The sequence below is a fragment of the Oncorhynchus tshawytscha genome, linkage group LG07 (assembly GCF_018296145.1).
Source record: "Oncorhynchus tshawytscha isolate Ot180627B linkage group LG07, Otsh_v2.0, whole genome shotgun sequence".
In the NCBI taxonomy this organism is placed as follows: Eukaryota; Metazoa; Chordata; class Actinopteri; order Salmoniformes; family Salmonidae; genus Oncorhynchus; species Oncorhynchus tshawytscha.
In genome coordinates, this window is record NC_056435.1 from 12,737,650 (window position 1) to 12,759,514 (window position 21,865).

The window sequence follows — 21,865 nt, forward strand, 5'->3', positions numbered from 1 at the left end:
GTGCACACATTTACCGAGAGAGAATTCTAAATCGCACAGTGGCAGCGATGAAGCCACACCTTCACCACGGCAACCTTCTAAAAATGTGTTACCGTGGCAACCGCCAAAAGAGCTCTACAACGTGGAGGGATACAGCTGCGCAGCGGCAGTAGGCCATTCCCTGTTGTGTCTGCCAGATGTACAGTATTCCACATGCTGGATGCCGTTGGAAGGCCTACTGAGTTGAGCCGAGGCCTATTCCCCACGAGTGGCTGCCTATACTGCTTTGGCTGTTTTGTACGGTAATGAGCACTGAAATGACCCTATTCCCTTTATAGTGTACTTGGGCTTTGGTCAAAAGTAATGCACTATGAAGGGAATGGTGTGCCACGTGGGACGTAGCCATGGTATTCTGTATCACAGAGCCTCATCGTGCCGTCTAATGATAATGACAGACCGCCCTCTTGTGGACAGATCAGAAAATAGGTGATGTTTGTATAGATTTCCCACCTTTTCCACTGCTGGGATAATGACTTAAGTGTTTAAATCATGTGCAGGGTCGTGACTCAAAGCCACACCGGTAGAACTTGAGCCAGTGACACTACAAGCCTTTAAAGCCCCTAGGGGTGAGCGTGTGAAGTCCCGTGTGAGTCACAGAAGCCCACACTTGAAGCCCCTTCCCTAACCACCAACCGCAATCTGTGGCTAAACCAATCTCGAACCCCACTCCTTTCTGATCCACTCCAACCTCGGACAGACAGAAGCATATTTGACTAACAGCTGACCCCTTCACATCCTCTTCTGATACCATTAAAAGTATGACCAGTGACCCCTTCACATCCCATTCCTATTGCATCACTTCCTGGTTGGATAGGAGACAGTTTAGTGGGGGGGGGGGCACACCCTCCACCACTAAACCGTAACCACAGATTTCAATGTCCACGCCCCCCGCAGTCGTCTTTCTGCGCGCACACACACAATTCTCTGAGAGCACAACTAGTGAGGGGTGAGACAGAAACAAGCACACACACGGCGACACAGGATCCCAGGCTCAGTGGCATGGCAGCAGTGTGTGACAAAGTCACCTAAAGACACAAAAAGGCCCAGTCTTATACCCACAATATTACCCTGTGTTCCTACAGTACATTAACCCCTACAACAGCCAGACATGGGTTCAAATAATATTTGAAATCTTTCAAATACTTTGAGCATTTGCTCTAGCCTGCCTAGAGTGCCAGGCAGGCAGGTTTGGCAGTCTGGGGCCTATTCTATGGGTTCCATTGCACCAGGAGAGCTCAATCAAGCACAGATAAAGTATTTGAAATGATTTTCAAATAGTATTTGAAGCCAGGTCTGATAGCAGCCCAGTCAGATGGAAGAGTTAGAAGCTCAGGCCTAACATCATCTCATTGGTGTTCCAGGGGGTATAGTGTTTCCCCCTAACTGTGCTGTGAGCCCCTTGATGGGGGACTGTACCAGACAGCAGGACCCTCCATAGGTACATAGTTGACCCCTGCTTTTGATACGGTGTGCGTACATGTTTTCCTGCCTTATCAGGACCCCAATGTCCTAACAATTCACCCAAATGTCTTGACAGGGTAGGAAAACATTATTATTATTTTTTATTTTAAACGGCCGGACTTTTTTCATGTCCTGAATTTGTTCAAATGTTATTTTAAGCTTAAGGGTTAGGTTTATGGTTTTGGGGTTAGTGTTGAAGAAAATATGATTTTTAATAGTCAAACATTTTTAGTCACCAAAAATTGACATGTCACGAAAATAAAGCTGTGTGTGTGTGTGACCCGCAAACTGATCCAATATCAGCATTTCGAGCTCAATTGAGATTGTATCTGCTCAGTATCGTTATCTGCAGCATCATGTTGGAGAGTGTGTATGGGTGTGGTAATGTAATATGTCTGAAAGAGAGGAGCACTGTGTTTAAGTGTGGAGAGAGCAGTGGAGAGGAAGGGCTGGCTTTGAAAAGCCACTCTCTTATTCCCCAGAGAGAGAGAGAGAGAGAGAGAGAGAGAGAGAGAGAAAAGAGATGACATGCTTCCCTGCATCTACCTCCAAATAGTTATTCTTCAGTGTTATAACAGCTCAAAGAAAAAGTGATCGGAAGAAGCAGAAGAGAGAGAGAAAAAGGGCAGAGGGAGCAGGGAGGGAGGAAATAGGGAGCGAGCAGGGAGGGAGGAGAGTGAGGGAAAGAAGGGCAGAGGGAGCAGGGAGGAAGGAAATAGGGAGCGAGCAGGGAGGGAGGAGAGTGAGGGAAAGATGGGCAGAGGAAGCAGGGAGGGGGAGGGAGGAAGGAAATAGGGAGCAGGGAGGAAGGGAGGGAGGAGAGTGAGGGAAAGAAGGGCAGAGGGAGCAGGGAGGAAGGAAATAGGGAGCGAGCAGGGAGGGAGGAGAGTGAGTGAGGGAAAGAAGGGCAGAGGGAGCAGGGAGGAAGGAAATAGGGAGCGAGCAGGGAGGGAGGAGAGTGAGGGAAAGAAGGGCAGAGGGAGCAGGGAGGAAGGAAATAGGGAGCGAGCAGGGAGGGAGGAGAGTGAGGGAAAGAGAGAACGGGGAGGGAGAAAAGGGTTAAGGAGAAAGAAAAAAGGCTGAGTTGCAGTTAGCATCTTGTGGTTAACCAGCCTGTGACTTGGGCCTAGTTTGGCTAAGTGTGTGTGTGTGTGTGGGCCTGGTGGGCACTGGCACAGGCCATAAACACTCAAAAGTTAATGCGTGCAAAATACGCTCGCACACACACACACCATCTGGAAAGGAGTCTGGTTCGTATCATGCGCGGACACATTCAAGACAGCTAGCTTACACAGAACCACTGTTGTGTGTGTGACTGTGCAGATTTACAGGCATGCACAGTTACACGCACAGTCTTTCCACACCGTCTCTACAGCTGCCCAACCATCGCCCCCCTAAGACCCCCTGGCAATCCCAGTTAACCCTTTAGTTGGCATGGCCGCCATTTATGTGATACACAATGTACAGTGAACAGGGCATACACCCGTGCGTGTGGATGTAGCAGTTGTGTGTGCGGAGTGAGGGGGACAGGGATGGGGACGATGGGTCAGAACAGGAAATGGCCTAATTTCCCCCCACGGGCTGTTCCATAATAACGCCCAAGCCCAGCTCTCAATCAAAAACCAGCATCGCCATGGTTACAGTGCCAGGGACAGGGCTTCTTTACAGCATGACATCATGGTGAACCGAGGAGGACAGGAAGAGGAAAAGGACAGAATGAAACAAGCCTCCTTTCTGTTTGCAAACACGCTGGCCGGTGCCATCATACAGAGCACAGTGTCCGAAATGGCCCTGGTTAAAAGTAGCACACTATATAGGGAATAGGGTGCCATTTGGGATGCATGCCATGGGATGGATTTCAGTCTTTCCTTGTAAATATGTAAGTCACTGGGCGTACGATCCCTTTGCAATAGGACCTTCAATACTGGCTAGAAGCAGCTCTCCAAGAGGGCTGGTTGATCTGCGTTTCCCAACGACTTTGGGGGGTTCGAACATGTTCATGTGACATTTGATTCCTACAAAATTACCCCACATTCAAGAAAAACCAAAGTAATATCAATCTTCAGGTGGTTGAGGATGATTCGCAAAACCTCGCCACCATTTTGACTCTACATAGGCAAGAATTTTTTTTGCATTTATGCATACCGTTTCTGCCTAGCAGCTTGTGCACAATACTAAAATTACATTAGCAGATATTTGAGGCAAGGGGCACTTCAATATGGCCCATTCTCACGACTTCGCCTACACTACCTGGCCAGTTTATTAGGTACACCACCCCGTTCACAAAAATGGGTCGCTCCTACAGGCAGTGAGTCACGTGGCCGTGGCTTGCTACATAAAGCAGGCAGACAGGCATCGAGGCATTCAGTTACTGTTCGAATGAACAGAATGAGCAAAACGAGCGACCTAAGCGACTAATGAGCATGGTATGATCGGCGGTGCCAGGCACGCCGGATCCAGAATCTCAGAAACAGCAGTCATCCTGGGCCTTTTCCGCGTATGACAGCGTGTCTAGGCTTTCACGAGAACGGTGCGACAAACAAACAAAAAACATCCAGTCAGCGGCAGTCCTGCGGCATCTCGGAATGCATCACAACTCTTCGATCCTTCTCACGGATTGGCTATTGCAGCAGACGACCGCGCCTAGTCCCACTGCTATGAGCTTAAAAACAAGAAGAAGCGGCTCCAGTAGGGCGCGCAATCACCAACACTGGACGACGGAGGGAAAACGTCACCCGGGTTCGACGAATCCCGCTTCCTGGTGTGTCATGCTAATGGCAGAATCCGGATTTGACGTAAGCGGTATGAGTCCATGAACCCGTCCTTCCTGGTGTCAACGGTACAGGCTGGTGGTGTATCGCCATCCAATCTGCAGCAAGAAATCAGGCTGTTCCAGGAGGCAAAAAGGGTCCGGCCCGGTACTAGATGGGTGTACCTAATAAACCATGATCCGGGTTAAAGCTATGTTTTGTACTGAGTGTACAAAAAAACATGATGAACACCTCTTTCCGTGACAGACTGACCAGGTGAACACTTACTGACGATCCACTTCAAAATCAGTGTAGATGAAGGAGAGGAGGTGTGTGTCAAGAACTGCAACGTTGCTGGGTTTTAAGAATGGTCCAACCCCCCAAAGGACATCCATCCAACTTAACAACTGCGGGAAGCATTGGAGTAAACATGGGCCAGCATCCCTGTGGAATGCTTTTGACACCTTGTAGAGTCCATATGCCCAGACGAATTGAGGCTGTTCTGAGGGCAAAAGACTCAAGCTGGCATATTCGATTTCAAATAGCCTAATTACACCAGCAGAATTGGTAAGTGAAAATAATAAAAAGTATGTGGAATAACGGTAGCGTTCCGGCTGGGATAAACACACTATTTAGTCTTTATCGTAGCCCATTGTAGGGGATGGGAATTGTTGTAACGACAACATCAGCTATTGGGAATGACCAAATATATTAAACAGGGTAATAAAAAATATCCTGAAAGACGTAACCTAAATCTTCTCAACTGTGCCTGAAAATCGTTTTGAAAAATCAGATCATATGCGTTTGCCTTTCGACATCACGAGCATCGTAACCGTGGTTAACGCAAGTGGTGGATTAAATAACCACTGCAACAACTAATTAGGCTATATTATCACGTGCTGTAATAGGGAAGTATTCTGCGACAGGGAAAGTAATGACAGCAAATGAGTTTGTTGAAAATGGTGTGCAAAACAGTGGTACAAGTTGCTGTGCTGCTCTTTTGGCAATTGAGTTCATTAAACTGCCTGTATCGTCTGCATTCCAGCCACAGCATCGAGGGGCGTTTCTTTATAAAACGCACATCCAATCGCCTTGGCCCCAGACCCTTACTAAACCAATTACAAGCTTCAATCTGTCGCGGTGGCAGGAAAATGATGGATCTCCCAGGTGAAGCTGCCACGGTTACAAATCAAACTTGTAAAAAGTCCGGTGGCCATTTGATTAATTGTTCAGCAGTCTTATGACTTGGGGGTAGAAGCTGTCAAGGAGCCTTTCGGTCCTAGACTTGGCGCTCCGGGCACCACTAGCCGTGCGCTGGCAGAGAAAACAGTCTATGGCTTGGGAGACTGGAGTCTGACACTTTTTTTTTAACCTTTCCTCTGACACCTCCTATTATATAGGTCCTTGGATGTCAGGAAGCTTGGCCCCAGTGATGTACTGGGCCGTACCCACTACCCTCTGTAGCGCCTTACAGTCAGATGCCGAGCAGTTACCATACCAGGCGGTGACGCAACCAGTCAGGAGGATGCTCTCGGTGGTGCAGCTGTAGAACTTTTTGAGGATCTGGGGACCCATGCCAAATCTCAAGTCTCCTGAGGGGGAAAAGGTGTTGTTGTGCCCTCTTCACCACCGTCTTGGTGTGTTTGGACTAGAGGTCGACCGATTAATCGGAATGGCCAATTAATTAGGGCTGATTTCAAGTTTTCATAACATTTTTTTTAATGTATTTTTTTATTATGATTTATTTTTTATACCTTTTTTTAACTAGACAAGTCAGTTAAGAACACATTCTTATTTTCAAATGACGGCCTAGGAACGGTGGGTTAACTGCCTGTTCAGGGGCAGAACGACATATTTTCACCTTGTCAGCTCGGGGGATCCAATCTTGCATCCTTACAGTTAACTAGTCCAACGCAATAACAACCTGCCTCTCTCTCGTTGCACTCCAAGGAGACTGCCTGTTACGCAAATGCAGTAAGCCAAGGTAAGTTGCTAGCTAGCATTAAACTTATCTTAGAAAAAACAATCAATCATAATCACTAGTTAACTACACATGGCTGATGACATTACTAGATATTATCTAGTGTGTCCTGCATTGCATATAATCTGACTGAGCATACAAGCATCTAAGTATCTGACTGAGCGGTGGTAGGCAGAAGCAGGCTTGTAAACATTCATTCAAACAGCACTTTCATGTGTTTTGCCAGCAGCTCTTCGTTGTGCGTCAAGCATTGCGCTGTTTATGACTTCAAACCTATCAACTCCCGAGATGAGGCTGGTGTAACCGAAGTGAAATGGCTGCTAGTTAGCGCGCACTAACAAGAGGGACGGAAGCTATACTGTCACACTGGCAAAACTAAAGTGCCTATAAGAACATCCAATAGTCAAAGGTTAATGAAATACAAATGGTATAGAGGGAAATAGTCCTATAATAACTACAACCTAAAACCTCTTACCTGGGAATATTGAAGACTCATGTTAAAAGGAACCACCAGCTTTCATATGTTCTCATGTTCTGAGCAAGGAACTTAAAAGTTAGCTTTCTTACATAGCACATATTGCACTTTTACGTTCTTCTCCAACATTATTTGCATTATTTAAACCAAATTCATTATTTACTTGAGGCTAAATTGATTTAATTGATTTATTATATTAAAAGTTATAATAAGTGTTCATTCAGTATTGTTGTAATTGTCATTATTACAAATAAATAAATAAAACATTTCAGATTAATCGGTATCGGCGTTGAAAAATCATAATCGGTCGACCTCTAGTTTGGACCATGATAGTTCGTTAACACACCGAATTGGATTAATTAGAAAATAAAAGCAGTACTTTTTTTCAATAAGTGAGAAATAAAAGGTGAGGTGTGTGAAGATGGTCAAATGCATGTCTCATGCCCTACGCTTTCAAAATCAGGGTCCCAGGTGCTAATCAATTCACTTAAAGCTGTTAGAACACCTGCTACTAAGGGCATGATTGATTTACAACCGGGGGCATCACCACTACCTGACAGACAGTGTTCTATGTGAGTCATCACAAAACCGTCACCCATGGCCTTTTGCTTTTCAATGGTATCAGAGGACTCCTCTTTTCTCCTTCCCTCCCTCCCCCGCTCTTGCCTTCCCTCAATCTCCAACACTTTTCCCCCTCCCTGCGTCTGTCTGTCTGTCTGTCTGTCTGTCTGTCTGTCTGTCTGTCTGTCTGTCTGTCTGTCTGTCTGTCTGTCTGTTGTCTGTCTGTCTGTCCTGTCTGTCTGTCTGTCTGTCTCTCTCCCCCCCCCTCGTCTCTCCTCTTTCTCACCCAGAATCTCCCCTCTCGCTCCCTCCTTCTCACCCAGAATCTCCCTCTCTCTCCTCCCCCGTCTCCCTCTCTCCTCCCCGTCTCCCTCTTTCTCCTCCCCGTCTCCCTCTTTCTCCTCCCTCTTTCTCCTCCCCGTCCTCCTCCCTCTTTCTCCTCCCCCGTCCTCCTCCCCTTTCCTCCCTCTTTCTCCTCTCCGTCCTCCCCCCTTTCTCCTCCCCGTCCTCCTCCCCTTTCTCCTCCCCCGTCCTCCCCCCTCTTTCTCCTCCCCGTCCTCCTCCCCCTTTCTCCTCCCCGTCCTCCCCCCTCTTTCTCCTCCCTCTCTCCTCCCCTCCTCCTCCCCCTTTCTCCTCCCCGTCCTCCTCCCTCTTCTCCTCCCCCTTTCTCCTCCCCGTCCTCCTCCCCCTTTCTCCTCCCGTCCTCCTCCCTCTTTCTCCTCCCCTTTCTCCTCCCCTCCCCTCCCCTTTCTCCTCCCCGTCCTCCTCCCTCTTTCTCCTCCCCCTCCTCCTCCCTCTTTCTCCTCCCCCTCCTCCTCCCTCTTTCTCCTCCCCTCCTCCTCCCTCCTCCTCCCCCCCTTTCCTCCTCCCCCTTTCTCCTCCCCCCCCCCTCCTCTCCCCCGTCCTCCCCTCCTCCCCCCCTTTCTCCCCTTTCTCCCCCCGTCCTCCTCCCCTCCTCCCCCCCTCCTCCTCCCCCTTCCTCCTCCCCCTTTCTCCTCCCCGTCCTCCCTCCCCTTCTCCTCCCCCGTCCTCCTCCCTCTTTCCCCTCCTCCCCCTTTCTCCTCCCCGTCCTCCTCTCCCGTCCTCCCCCCCGTCCTCCTCCCTCTTCTCCTCCCCTCCTCCCCCGTCCACCTCCCTCTTTCTCCTCCCTCTTTCTCCCCCCCCCTCCCCCTCCTCCCCCCCGTCCTCTCCCCTCCCCCCCTCTTCCTCCCCCTTTCTCCTCCCCGTCCTCCTCCCCTCCCCTCCCTCTTTCTCTCCCCCGTCCTCCTCCCCGTCCTCCTCCCCCGTCCTCCTCCCCCTTTCTCCTCCCCGTCCTCCTCCCCTTTCTCCCTCCTCCCCTTTCTCCTCCCCGTCCTCCTCTCCCCCTTTCTCCTCCCCCCCTCCTCTCCTCCCCTCTTTCTCCTCCCCGTCCTCCTCCCTCTTTCTCCTCCCAGTCTCCCTCCTCCCAGTCTCCCTCTTTCTCCCCCAGTCTCCCTCTTTCTCCTCCCAGTCTCCCCTCCTCCCAGTCTCTTTCTCCTCCCAGTCTCCCTCTTTCCTCCCAGTCTCCCTCTTTCTCCTCCCAGTCTCCCTCTTTCTCCTCCCAGTCTCCCTCTTTCTCCTCCCAGTCTCCCTCTTTCTCCTCCCAGTCTCCCTCTTTCTCCTCCCAGTCTCCCTCTTTCTCCTCCCAGTCTCCCTCTTTCTCCTCCCAGTCTCCCTCTTTCTCCTCCCAGTCTCCCTCTTTCTCTCTCCAGGCCAGTGTGTCTATGAGAAGCCTGAGCATGACAGTTCCTCATCTGTCTCCCATCACCACCGGGGTCAGAACTGGGGCCACCTCAGGGTTCAGAGGTCACCCCACTGGGGCTGTTGTGGTGTTAGGCCTCTGCCACAGTGGGAGGGGTACACAGGAAACACACACACGTACGTCTGCCCCACACTAGGCCACCAGTTTGGGTCGGCCTGTGCCTCCGAGGAGGGAGAGAAAAGAGGGACAGAGTGCGAGAAAAGAGAATGGGGGGCAGAGAGAGGAAAGAGAAAGGGGGACTGTTCTGGAAAAGCACTCTAAATTAAAGGTAATGGCTGACTCCCAATGCTTAACCATGAGACTGGGAATAGAGAACAGAACAAGCTGTCAATGTACTCTCGAGTGCTCAAGCTGGGCAAAGGCGAAGAGCGTTTCATATAGAGAAGGGAATGGGATGTGATGTTGGCCTACGGGGGGGGTCAAGAGTCAGCGTCAAAGGTCATACACGGGATGCTCACTGACAGTCAAGTCAGGAGGTGTAGAAACCTAACCTGTAGCCAATGCATCTGTATAGAACCACACACCCCCCCACAAGCCGTATAAAATGTGAATTGGAAAAACTACATATTTCGCAATGACAGTGATAAATGCAGGCCAAAGTTACGTAGCCTAGTAGAACAAGTTGAACAGTGTTTAACCAGGCTGTTTGGTTCCGTGTAATCTGAATAGAAAATCAGCTTGCCACTCACGCTTCCCATGCAAACCAGTTGACCCCTATATAAGTACACTTGAAAGGGGGAGGCACGGAGAGAGATAAGTGGCAGGTAGCCGAGCGGTTAAGAGCGCTGGGCCAGTAACCCAAAAGTCGCTGGTTTGAATGTCTGAGCCGGCACTACACGGTGGTTCAAATCTGTCGTTCTGCCCTTGAGCAAGGCAGTTAACCCCCAACAACAACAACTGCTCCCCCGGGTGCCGTGGACGTTGATTAAGGCAGCCCTCCCCGCAACAATCTGATTCAGAGGGTTCAATGCAGAAGACATTTCGGTTGAATGCGTTCAGTTGTGCAACTGACTAGTTATCCCCCTTCCCAAACGAATGGCGAGAGACCGGGTACAAGGAGAGGTGAGGATTGATAGAGCAGAACGTAGGGAGGGCGAAAGAATGGAAGGAGAGTTCGGCAGAGAGAGGAGGGAAGGAGTGAGCATGAGAGAGAGATAAATAGGGAGGGAACGAGAGAGAAAATTAGGAAGAGACTGGGAGGAAGGGAGGGAACGAGAGAGAGAGGGGGAGAAGGCATTAGGACAATTCCATGGTAACAGGTAACAGAATGACACTTTGTGCCGTTTGCGTCATCATTTTGTTACTGTTACATTTTGTTACTTACATCATAGAGGAGACTAGGCGGTACTCTGCAGTCTCCTCGTGAACTCACTTTGCATACGAGTCGGGAACCAGAACATTGTTTATTTGGTTTGTCCTGGGTCCCGTTCATTAGAGCTTACCGGAGCGGAACGTTTTGCAAACGGAAAAGGAGCGCTTGTTTCTTACTGAACAAGTTCAGATACTGCATCGCTTGGTTTTGGAACGTTCTCGGACGTTTCGTGCCCACTGGACAAGACCATGGTAAGTACACACACACACACACACAGCTCACCTTTCTGTACTAGCTTCACCCTCTCCAACACAGAGAATTGATAACCCTTTTGTGGTTCAAAAAGAGGAAGCAGTAGAGTCGGCCACTATGACGTAGGCAGTATGAAAACACCACTGTGCCATCATGAGTAATGGCCGAATAGATGTTTCCATAAACCAAACTTCTAAAAATGGGTGTGGGTGCAGTCTAATTTTGGCGTCGTACCCCACCCACCCACACAATGCTCTCACACACACACACACCACCAACTCCCTTGTGCGTGTGTGTGTGAGAGGAGGACTGAGGGGCTAATAAATCAGAGGCAGCAGTGACACGTCGTCTCAACGGCTTCCTCCGTAGAAAAACATGACAGCCAGCCAGACACACAACAACCCATAATACTGTGTCTCACTCCGCAACTCATTTCCCCAGTCTCTCAAACTTAAAACTCCACCCGCACCCCAAATGGCGACAAGAGCCCTTTTCAAGTCCAAAAATACATCAACATCACATCGTATCACGATGAATTCTCAAAAAGGAGAAAACTACTCTTATTACAATGGTAACATTTCATGAAAATCAGCAACAGGGGAAGTTAATAACAATAAATGCCAATTCGAAGACGCTTTTATCCAAAAAGACTTAGTCATGCGTGTAAACATTCCCCCGGAATCGAACCCACAATCCTGGCGTTGAAAGTGCCGTGCTCCACCAACGAAGCCATACAGGACGAGTAACCGTCCAGAATTAAGTTGTCTTACATTAAGAGGTCAAATGCTGCATTTTCACCTTTAACCCCACTATGCCATCCTGTAGAAGTAGGTGGAAAGGAGAGGGGCGTTCCTGTGCGTTTGGTAGGGCTCAACTGTAGTCTCTCGAGGGGGTGGACCAAAAATGAACACCAAGAACAAATAAAACATTTAGGGAGGCCTGCTGGGTTAAGAATAGCACTCCAGTGTGTGTGTGTGTGTGTGTGTGTGTGTGTGGTAATGGCACATTACAGAGTGGGTCCCATATTCCCAGCACCGCTTAATTGTCCCCTGGGAAGTGTGCGTCTCAAACTAAAGGCTGCTATAGATGACAGTGGTTTGTTTTTCCTTACCATGAATACATGAATCTAGTCTATAACATTTAACACTGACTAAATTTAGAAAGTCTGCTTCAACAGCTATCGACCGCCCCCCCCCCATGTCACAATACCCCCCACTGTTCCTGTGGGGGAGTCAACCCTGGCCTTGGGTCCAGTTCTGGAATAATTCTGGATAAGGGTGTGGCCGGACTCTCCCAAATGGTAGGACGAGGGTGGGGTTATATGAGTAGGCCAAACACAGTTGGTATTACTCAAGTGCTTTGACTGCCTGTGCGACAAAGCAGGCAGGTGAGTGTGGATGGATGAATGGTGGCTATTTCAGAGCACATGGCAGCGCTAATTTCCTTTCACCCCTCTCTATCCCCTCTAGGCAAAACAGGCCTCATCCACCATGCTCAGTCAGTCAATGAAAGGGGCCATTGGCACAGTGAGGGTGGGGCAAAGAGATCATTAAAACGTGGGCTGAGAACGTCATCAGTTCAACACTGTAAGACTACTGTATATGGGCCTAGCAGGCTACAACCCCGCACAGCGTGCAAAAAGGAGAACATCGTCTCCACACGGGCTCTGAAAGAGATCCACCGACAAGGCCACAGTCTAAAGCACATTCGGGTGAGGAGGCCCCGTATTCAAGAAGCCTCTTGTAGTAGGAGTGCTGATCTAGGATCAGTTTTTCCCTTTTTAGATGACAATGACTAAGATTATACATGGGACAGGGAGGACCTGATCCTAGATCAGAACTCCTAGTCTGAGACGCTTTATAAATATACAGGCCCTGGACCCTTTGTGTTCGGGAGAGTAAATCGAGAGGAACTTACTCCAGGCCAAGGTTGTGTTCATTTAGGGCACACTGTAAACATGTTCTGATGGTACCCGAAGGTTTAGTGCCTAACGAACATGAACATGACCTTGCCCTGATTTAACACCACACAATATATCAACATCCCTTGGTGACATCCTCAATGGGAAGAAAAAAAAAACTCACAAATGACATACAGCCTCAATTTAAAATCAACAAAATACATACAACGAAGCAGAGATCCAATCCAGAGACATTTTGCCACCTTTTGTTCCTTTAAAAAGAAAGCTAGAACAAAAACACTTCCTACAATAGGCAGATAATGGGAAGGATGGGGGAAGTGGGAGAGAGAGGAGGACAGAGACGGAGAGATGATGGGGGAGGGAATAGACCATTAGGATATGAGTAGGGGGGGAGGGCCAGACTGACAAAACGGCACCGGTCAAGCACGACTGACAGCCAGCAGGCAGCGAAGGAAAAGAGGAGAGCAGAGCGAGTAGAAGATCACACAGAGTGACTCTGGCATACACGGACAATTAAAAACAGGAGGGGGGAGAGAGAGAGAGAGAGAGAGAAAACAGAGATAAAGAGGAGAGAACGAGAGAGAGAGACATGAAGGGAGGGAGAAAGCAAGACAAAGGGCGAGGAAAGAAGGGACGGGGAAAGAACGAACGACAGAGAAAAGGAGAGAGGAGCTGACCAGATGATACGTTCCCACACCCAGAGGCAGCAGCAGCTAGAAGTCAGCTGGTGTTTGCAGCAGTCAGCAGGTTGCTCCATAGCAACAGCAACAGCCCTACCCCCATAGCAGCCACGTAACTATGCAAATACAGTGCCTTCAAAAAGTATTCACACCCCTGGACCTTTCCCACATTTTACTGCGTTTACAGTCCGAATTTAAAAATGGATTCAATTAAAAGATTGTGTCACTAATCTATACAAAACACCCAATAATGTCAACGTGTAATTATGTTTTTAGACATGTTTACACATGAATAATAAAAATCTATAGAGTCAATTTATTTATTTATTTTAATTTCACCTTTATTTAACCAGGTAGGCCAGTTGAGAATAAGTTCTCATTTTGCAACTGTGACCTGGCCAAGATAAAGCAAAGCAGTTCGGGCTGTATCACCGCCTGGTACGGCAACTGCTCCGCCCACAACCGTAAGGCTCTCCAGAGGGTAGTGAGGTCTGCACAACGCATCACCGGGGGCAAACTACCTGCCCTCCAGGACACCTGCACCACCCGATGTCACAGGAAGGCCATAAAGATCATCAAGGACATCAACCACCTGAGCCACTGCCTGTTCACCCCGCTATCATCCAGAAGGCGAGGTCAGTACAGGTGCATCAAAGCTTGGGACCGAGAGACTGAAAAACAGCTTCTATCTCAAGGCCATCAGACAGTTAAACAGCCACCACTAACACGGAGTGGCTTCTGCCAACATACTAACTCATCTCTCTAGCCACTTTAATAATTAAAAATTGGATGTAATAAATGTATCACTAGTCACTTTAAACAATGTCACTTTATATAATGTTTACATACCCTACATTACTCATCTCATATGTATATACTGTACTCTATACCATCTACTGCAACTTGCTTATGCCGTTCGGCCATCGCTCATCCATATATTTATATGTACATATTCTTAATCATTCCTTTACACTTGTGTGTATTAGGTAGTTGTTGTTAAATTGTTAGATTACTTGTTAGATATTACTGCACGGTCGGAACTAGAAGCACAAGCATTTTGCTACACTCACATTAACATCTGCTAACCACGTGCATGCGACCAATAACATTTGATTTGATCCATCTTGTGATCTTGCTCGATTTTTAAAAATTTGACCTTTATTTAACTAGGCAAGTCAGTTAAGAACAAATTCTTATTTACAATGACGGCCTAGGAACAGTGGATTAACTACCTTGTTCAGGGGCAGAACGACAGATTTGAACCTTGTCAGCTCGGGGATTCGAACTTGCAACCTTCGGTTACTAGTCCAACGCTCTAACCACTAGGCTACCCTGCCGCACCCTTTGATTTGATTGTTTACAGTAAACGCTGTGCCACTGAGCCATTACATAGCTCTGCTAAATGGCATATGATATCATTTATTTCCGTTGTGCATGGTCCTTGGAAAAAGCTAACTTCAACGGAAATGTATGACGCAGGAACAAATAGGCATTTACGTATGGTGATAACCAGTAGCTCTGCAACCATAAACATTCTGATAGAATGTTTATCACTAATATCCTTGGGTAATGAGTAACATATCGTTTCCAGGCTCGCAACAACCATCAGTTCATCGCTGGCAAATATCACTGCTGGGTTTGATTTTCATATCGGGGCAATCATCGTCCAGCCAATTAGACAGAGAAAGAGACTATTCACGAGGGTAAAAAAAGAAAACACAGTCACACACACACACACAATGGAAGTGCAGTCACCCAGCACAGAAATAACCCACTAATGTGTTAAAAGTCCTCAAATCTCCTTGCAGAGTAACACTGGCTTGGCAGCTAGCATATCGGCTCAATAAGAACTCCGCTGTACGTTTATATTCGTACTAGGTCGGTCTCTCTTTAACTAGCTATCCTAGTATTTCAGGGTCAGTGTCTAACCGTGGTGTGTCCGTAGTAGACATCTTGTGCGTAACACACACACACACACACACACACACACACACACACACCTGTTAGGGAACATAGAGCAGTGGGTATAGTGCTGTCCAATCCACACCTCACCGTCTCCCTATAGGCCGACAGACAGCACAGACTGGCACCACAGCACAGACCCCAGAACAGCTGGGAATGTCATCATTCATCCCAGCAGCCCCAGCTCCTGCCAGCTGCTCCAGCCAGCCTCTGACCTCTTGACCTCTGACAGCTGGCTGGGAATTGGTTACTGGTAACTGGCACATTGCACACACGTCCACGGGCACATCCACGCCAAACACACAGTCTTGCTTTGTTACGCCTCCTGACTCTAGCAACTATCGGTAGCATGTCTGTCTGTCTGTCAGCAGTGCCACCTTCACGTCCGCCGTGTCACCTCCGGCCTTCCGAACATTCTCTGGCATTCATGTAATATTCAGGAATGGCAGCCTGGAATGGCAGGTGTGGATCTAGGATCACCTTCCCCTCCCCAATCCTAACCTGATCCATTAGTGGGGGAAATGCTAAACTGACCCAAGATAAGCATCTAGATGCAACTTCACCCTGCCTCCTATATACCCTTAGAGGAAGCTGGAGTATGGGTTGGTTGGTGTAAATTACAGGCCACCGTCCCACTTATAAACACCAAGACACACGCCAACTAATTAGCCGGCCTAGACCAAAACACACAACGATCACGAGTGCTTCTTCCCAAACAAAACAGCTGCTGTGTAGATTGAGTGTGTGCGGTCACATGCACCGGGAAACACACACACACACACAGTGACAGGGCAGAGTGGGGCTGGTAGCGTAGGTTTGGTTTACTATAAAAAGGTCTGCTCTGCGAGTCAACACTCATTCCCACAGTGAAAGCATCTCATCCTCAAGGAATGAGTAGAAGTCTTGAAATACACTGACATGGCACATGACTAGCCTGCCCCCCTCAACCCCGATTTGTCACAGTTTCCAACCAACTATTCTCTCCCCCCCCATCCTACTGCTGTATTCGTCTCTTTATTTAGTTAGGAATGTAGATGTAGGCTAAAGGTTGTAGAAGGAAGAAAGTGTTTGGGGTAGGATTCCACGTTGCTCCTGGACTAAATGTGCTTGGTAGACTGCAGCACTACCGCTGAGCCACACCGCTTTCCTTCCTCCACTGATATGTCTCGGTTCTTGGGGACCCAGAGGGGTGCACGGTTTTGTTCTAGTCCAGCGCGAAGACACCTGATTCGACTTATCAAAAGGCTCAATGACTCGTTGGGTTGGTTGTGTTCGTGAGGGGCGAGAACAAAAACGTGCACCCCTCTGGGTCCCCCTGGATGACCAGGATTGGGAAACACACACACACACACACACACACACACACACACACACACACACACACCGCAATGAGGGAAGACAAGTGTGACAGCCTGGAGACACGAGAGAGCAAGCTCTCCACAGTGGTGGTGAAGGGGACAAGACAGCGCAGGACACAGACTCTCAGAGGACGCGTGACAAAAATCACTTCAACGCTACTCCTCCACTTCCCGGGAACAGGCCGGTGCGGAGGGGGGGACTTGTTCCCTACGCCCCTCAGGCAGCCACACAGACTACGTCCCAAATGTCACCCGATTCCCAACACAGTGCACTACTTTTTGACCAGGGCTATGTCGGTAATGGGGTGACGTCAGGGACACGCAGCCCCTCTCTCTCTCCCCCCAACTCCCTCCCCTGTCTGTCCTCGGTCTTTCCTGCGTCTCCTCTTCAACTTACAGAAGAAGAAAAAAAAACAGGCACAGAGCAAGAGCATTGAAATAGAATAACATTTTTTTATTTCCCCCCCCTTTTCGCGGTATCCAATTGTTAGTAGTTACTATCTTGTGTCATCGCTCGGGAGAGACAAAGGTCGAGAGCCATGCGTCCACCTGAAAAACAACCCAACCAAGCCGCAATGCTTCTTAACCCAGCGCGCATCCAACCTGGAAGCCAGCCGCACCAATGTGTCGGAGGAAACACCATGCACCTGGCAACCTTGGTTAGCGGGCACTGCGCCCGGCCCGCCACAGGAGTCGCTAGTGCGCGATGAGACAAGGATATCCCTACCCGACCAAACCCTCCCTAACCCGGACGACGCTAGGCCAATTCGTGCGTTGCCTCACGGACCTCCCGGTCATGGCCGGCTGCGACAGAGCCTGGGCTCGAACCCAGAGTCTCTGGTGGCACAGCCTTAGACCACCGAGCCAACCGGGAGGCCTAATAGCACAACATTTTGAATAGGAATGGCCATTCTAGTAATTCTATTTCAATTAGCAAGAGCCTCTCTTTCACTGTGGAGATTCTGTCAGAAGAGTCATGGTACATCCATGATTTTTTTATTTTTATGTCCATGACTGGTTCCAACGGCTCAGAGTTAGAGCATGGTGCTGGCAACACAAGGGTAGTGGGTTCCATCTTCTATAAATGTCCATATTGTTATACAAGTCCGTGTACTGGCTAGCCTGGTCGTTCCAGATTGGTTTGTGCCGTCTTGCCAAGTCCTATAGCCATCAACTAACATCTACGACCACCTAGCTATGTAGTGGTGGCAGGTAACTGACTAAAACAGCACACTAAAGGAAGGGGTTAAAGGAGTCTCTTACCTCTGGTGTGTCTCTCCCTTCGTCCCACTCAGGTCAAAGGAGGTCAAATGAAGCCAACGCAACAGTCAGGACCAAGCTTTTATGTCCTGGAAAGGAGAGAATAGGAGAAGAAAAAAAAATAATCAGATTTGATTCACCATCTATGTTTTTTGTTTTAAAGTGGAGACAAAAAGAAGATGGCTGAAATTCAGCTCAGCAAGGGCCATTACCCGAGTGACAAATGGGACCTATGGATTGATGATGCTTGTTCTCATAGCGCTGTAGGGAAATCACATGGACTGCATCGCTGTACACAGACAGAGCGAGATCAATCTCACCGTCACAGGGAGTGGTTTCAGAGCCTGGGTGTGGAGAACTCTTAGACACACTGGGCTGAGCAAATTGAATCAAGCTAAGAAGCTAACACAAGTAGCTTGTGACAAACGTACGCACGTAAAATGAGGAGCAACGCACTTCCACAGGTCGAGTCACAGACCAAAGCTAATCAAAATCCCGACTCGCGTTACGATTCACCAAATCACCAGGCTAGTCCCGTATGCCGATTCAGACAAATCACAACAGAGTATGTCTCATGTCCAGAAAGAATGCAGACTCTTATGTTAGACATGATTCAAATCAATCATATAGGATGGAAGATTATTTTTTTTACATGAAACTAAATAATGCTGACTCGTGACCCGGCTGGTCAACCTCTGGCACACGTCTACAGTGTTGGGATAGGTTTGAATTTGGCCTTCTGCCCGTTGACACAATCTTTCCCCACGGTCTTCCTCTATCTGTTCAGTAAAGTGCCCCAAAAAATATAAACCGTACCAGTGAAAAGTTGGGACACACCTACTCATTCAACATTTCTTTATTTTTACTATTCTCTACATTCCAGTATTTAATAGTGAAGACATCAAAACTATGAATAACACATATAGAATCATGTAGTAACCAAAAGAAGTGTTAAACAAAATCAAAATATATTTGTAGCCACTCTTTGCCTTCATGACAATTTTTGCACACGCTTGGCATTCTCTCAACCAGCTTTAATGAGGTAGTCACCTGGAATGCATTTCTATTAAACGGGTGTGCCTTGTTGAAAGTTAATTTGTGAAATTTCCTTCTTAATGCGTTTTAGCCAATCAGTTGTGTTGTGACAAGGTAGGAGTGGTATACAGAAAATAGCCTATTTGGAAGAAGACCAAGCCCATATTATGGCAAATAACCAAAACATAAATGACAGTCCATTAGTTCAAGACATGTCAGTCGATGTGGAAAATGTCAAGAACTTCTAAAGTTTCTTCAAGTGCAGTCGCAATACCCATCAAGCGCTATGATGAAAGTGGCTCTCATGAGGACCGCCACAGGAAAGGAAGACCCAGAGGTACCTCTGCTGCAGAAGAGAAATTCATTAGAGGTAACTACACCTCAGATTGCAGCCTAAATAAATGCTGATGAGTCCAAATTTGAGATTTTTGGTTCCAACCGCAGTGTCTTTGTGAAACGCAGAGTAGGTGAACGGATGATCTCTGCATGTGTGGTTCCCACCGTGAAGCGTGGAGGTGTGATGGTGCTCTGCTGGTGACACAGTCTGATATATTTAGAATTCAAGGCACACTTAACCAGCATAGCTACCACAGCATTCTGCAGAGATACACCATCCCATCTGGTTCGCGCTTAGTGGGACTGCCATTTGTATTTCAACAGGACAATGACCCAACACACCTCCAGGCTGTGTAAAGGCTATTTGACCAAGAAGGAGAGTGATGGAGTGCTGCATCAGATGACCTGGCCTCCACAATATCCCAACCTCAACCCAATTGAAATGGTTTGGGATGAGTTGGACCGCAGAGTGAAGGAAAAGCAGACAACAAGTGCTCAGCCTATGTGGGAACTCCTTCAAGACTGTTGGAAAAGCATTCCAGGTGAAGCTGGTTGAGAGAATGCCAAGAGTGTGCAAAGCTGTCAAGGCAAAGGGTGGCTACTTTGAAGAATCTCAAATATATTTTGATTTGTTTAAAACTTTTTTTTGGTTACTACATGATTCCATATGTGTTATTTCATAGTTTATGTCTTCACTATTATTCTACAATGTCGGAAATAGTAATAAAGAAACACCCTTGACCCTTCACTGGTACTATATATCTCTATATCTCTGGTGTGAAAAATGCTGACTTGTTGTGTGGTGAACATGGCCACACAGTTGGTGTTTGTTTGCCTCAGAGTACACACACTCCAGCCTTCGTTATCCCAGTTGGCCTCAGCTGTCCCTTTGTAGAACTATGCAGACGGACTGTCCACACAAAGTACGTGGCTCTACTCAAAACACAGGGGGTGGGGGGGGGGTGAGTTCTTTCATCTGTTTCTAATATTACCACTCAGCTTGACTTACAGTGAGCAATCAAGCCTTCCCTGCATGATATCTGCCCAGCAATTATGCCTGTCAGTCAACACAGACATTGTAATGGAGGTGACATGTGGGTTTGAACAGCTGTATGCGCTGCAGTAGCAGCAGTGATGCCCAAAGCGGGCGCCACTTCTCTCTCAGCACACAGGAAGTAAACAAGTGTGACATCATTATCCCAGATGCAAGAGAGGGAGGATGTGTGCATAAGGGGGTGGACATTTCTCCCAGGATCCACAACAGCAGGACCTTCACTGTCAATCTCTTAGACTGGGTGGATTCTAAGTGCAGGAGTTGCGTTTCAAGAGCCAAAGCCAAGGTTAGAGAATCAAGTCCTCTAATTTGGGAGAGGGTTTAAAAACTCCTGAAAAAGATATCACACCACCAGTAATGATCCCCTACAGCCTATAAGGCTGCACCTTTTGTCTCTGTTGGTTTCTATTAAGACGAGTGTTGCTGTAGGCTTCTGCGCTCTGCCGAAAAAAACAACAAATTGTAGAGGAAGCACTGCTTCCTGTACTGTATATTCAAATCTCCCTAGGATACAGGTGTCCTTCTCCCAACCCATACTTCCTGCTCTGGCCTAATCCCACATTTCCTGTCTGAGCAGGAAGTGGGAAAGAGGGCACTTGGCAGAGGTGATGTCAGAGGATAATAAAAACGAGTATTGCTACAGAGAGGAAACAGAGATAAAAACAGACTGTGTACAGTAATGGACATTATCCACAACTAACGCACCCCCAAGCCATAAGACTCCTGAACGGGTCATCAAATGGCTACCTTACTATTTGCATTGTGTGCCTCCCCCCAACCCCTTTTTACACTGCTGCTACTCTCTGTTCATCATATATGCATAGTCACTTTAACTATACATTCATGTACATACTACCTAATTGGCCCAACCAACCAGTGCTCCCGCACATTGGCTAACTGGGCTCTCTGCATTGTGTCCTGCCACCCACCAACCCCTCTTTTTACGCTACTGCTACTCTCTGTTCATCATATATGCATAGTCACTTTAATCATAGCTACGTGTACATACTACCTCAATAAGCCTGACTAACCGGTAGCCTCGCTACTTTTATAGCGTCGCTACTGTATATAGCCTGTCTTTTTACTGTTGTTTTTACTTACCTATTGTTCACCTAACACCTTTTTCGCACTATTGGTTAGAGCCTGTGTTACGCACGCCTGTATGAAGAGGGAACGCAACACCCTGCTACAACTAAACTCTCCGTGAAGTGAAAAAGGTATGGACTGTAGGTGCAAGTAAGAATGACAACAGGCAGAATGTGGTACCGTTTACAAGGACTTTATTCCTTTACACGGTAATATGGGGAAAAGGGGCTGGATGGAACCAAAGCAAAGAAAGTCAATCTCAAAGCCCCCCCCTCTCCTATCTTACCTGCCTACCCACTACTTACCTAATTTAGCACCACCTGGTGCCCTAACCAAAATACAGGGGGTGGTCCGCCCAGGTCTTACCTAGTGTGCCTAGACAATGAATATACTACGGGTATATGTATGCCCGCGGGCCTCTTGCCTAAGCACTCCCTAGGTGCCTTCCACTTCCCCCCTGGGAACAAATTAAAACAGAATATTAAACAATTTTCACAAACGACATCAAATAAGCTCTACCTGAGCAACAAACTCACAGAACATAACACTTCCCAGCAATGAA

General features: G+C 47.8%; 1 protein-coding gene across 1 annotated transcript in view; it reads right to left on the minus strand.

The window, feature by feature from the left end:
- LOC112255195 (ras-associated and pleckstrin homology domains-containing protein 1) overlaps nt 1–21,865 on the minus strand; it is a 76,851-nt gene that overhangs the window by 34,922 nt on the left and 20,064 nt on the right. The window contains 1 exon segment of the mRNA XM_042324999.1: nt 17,796–17,881. The gene's annotated coding sequence lies outside the window, so the exon portion shown is untranslated.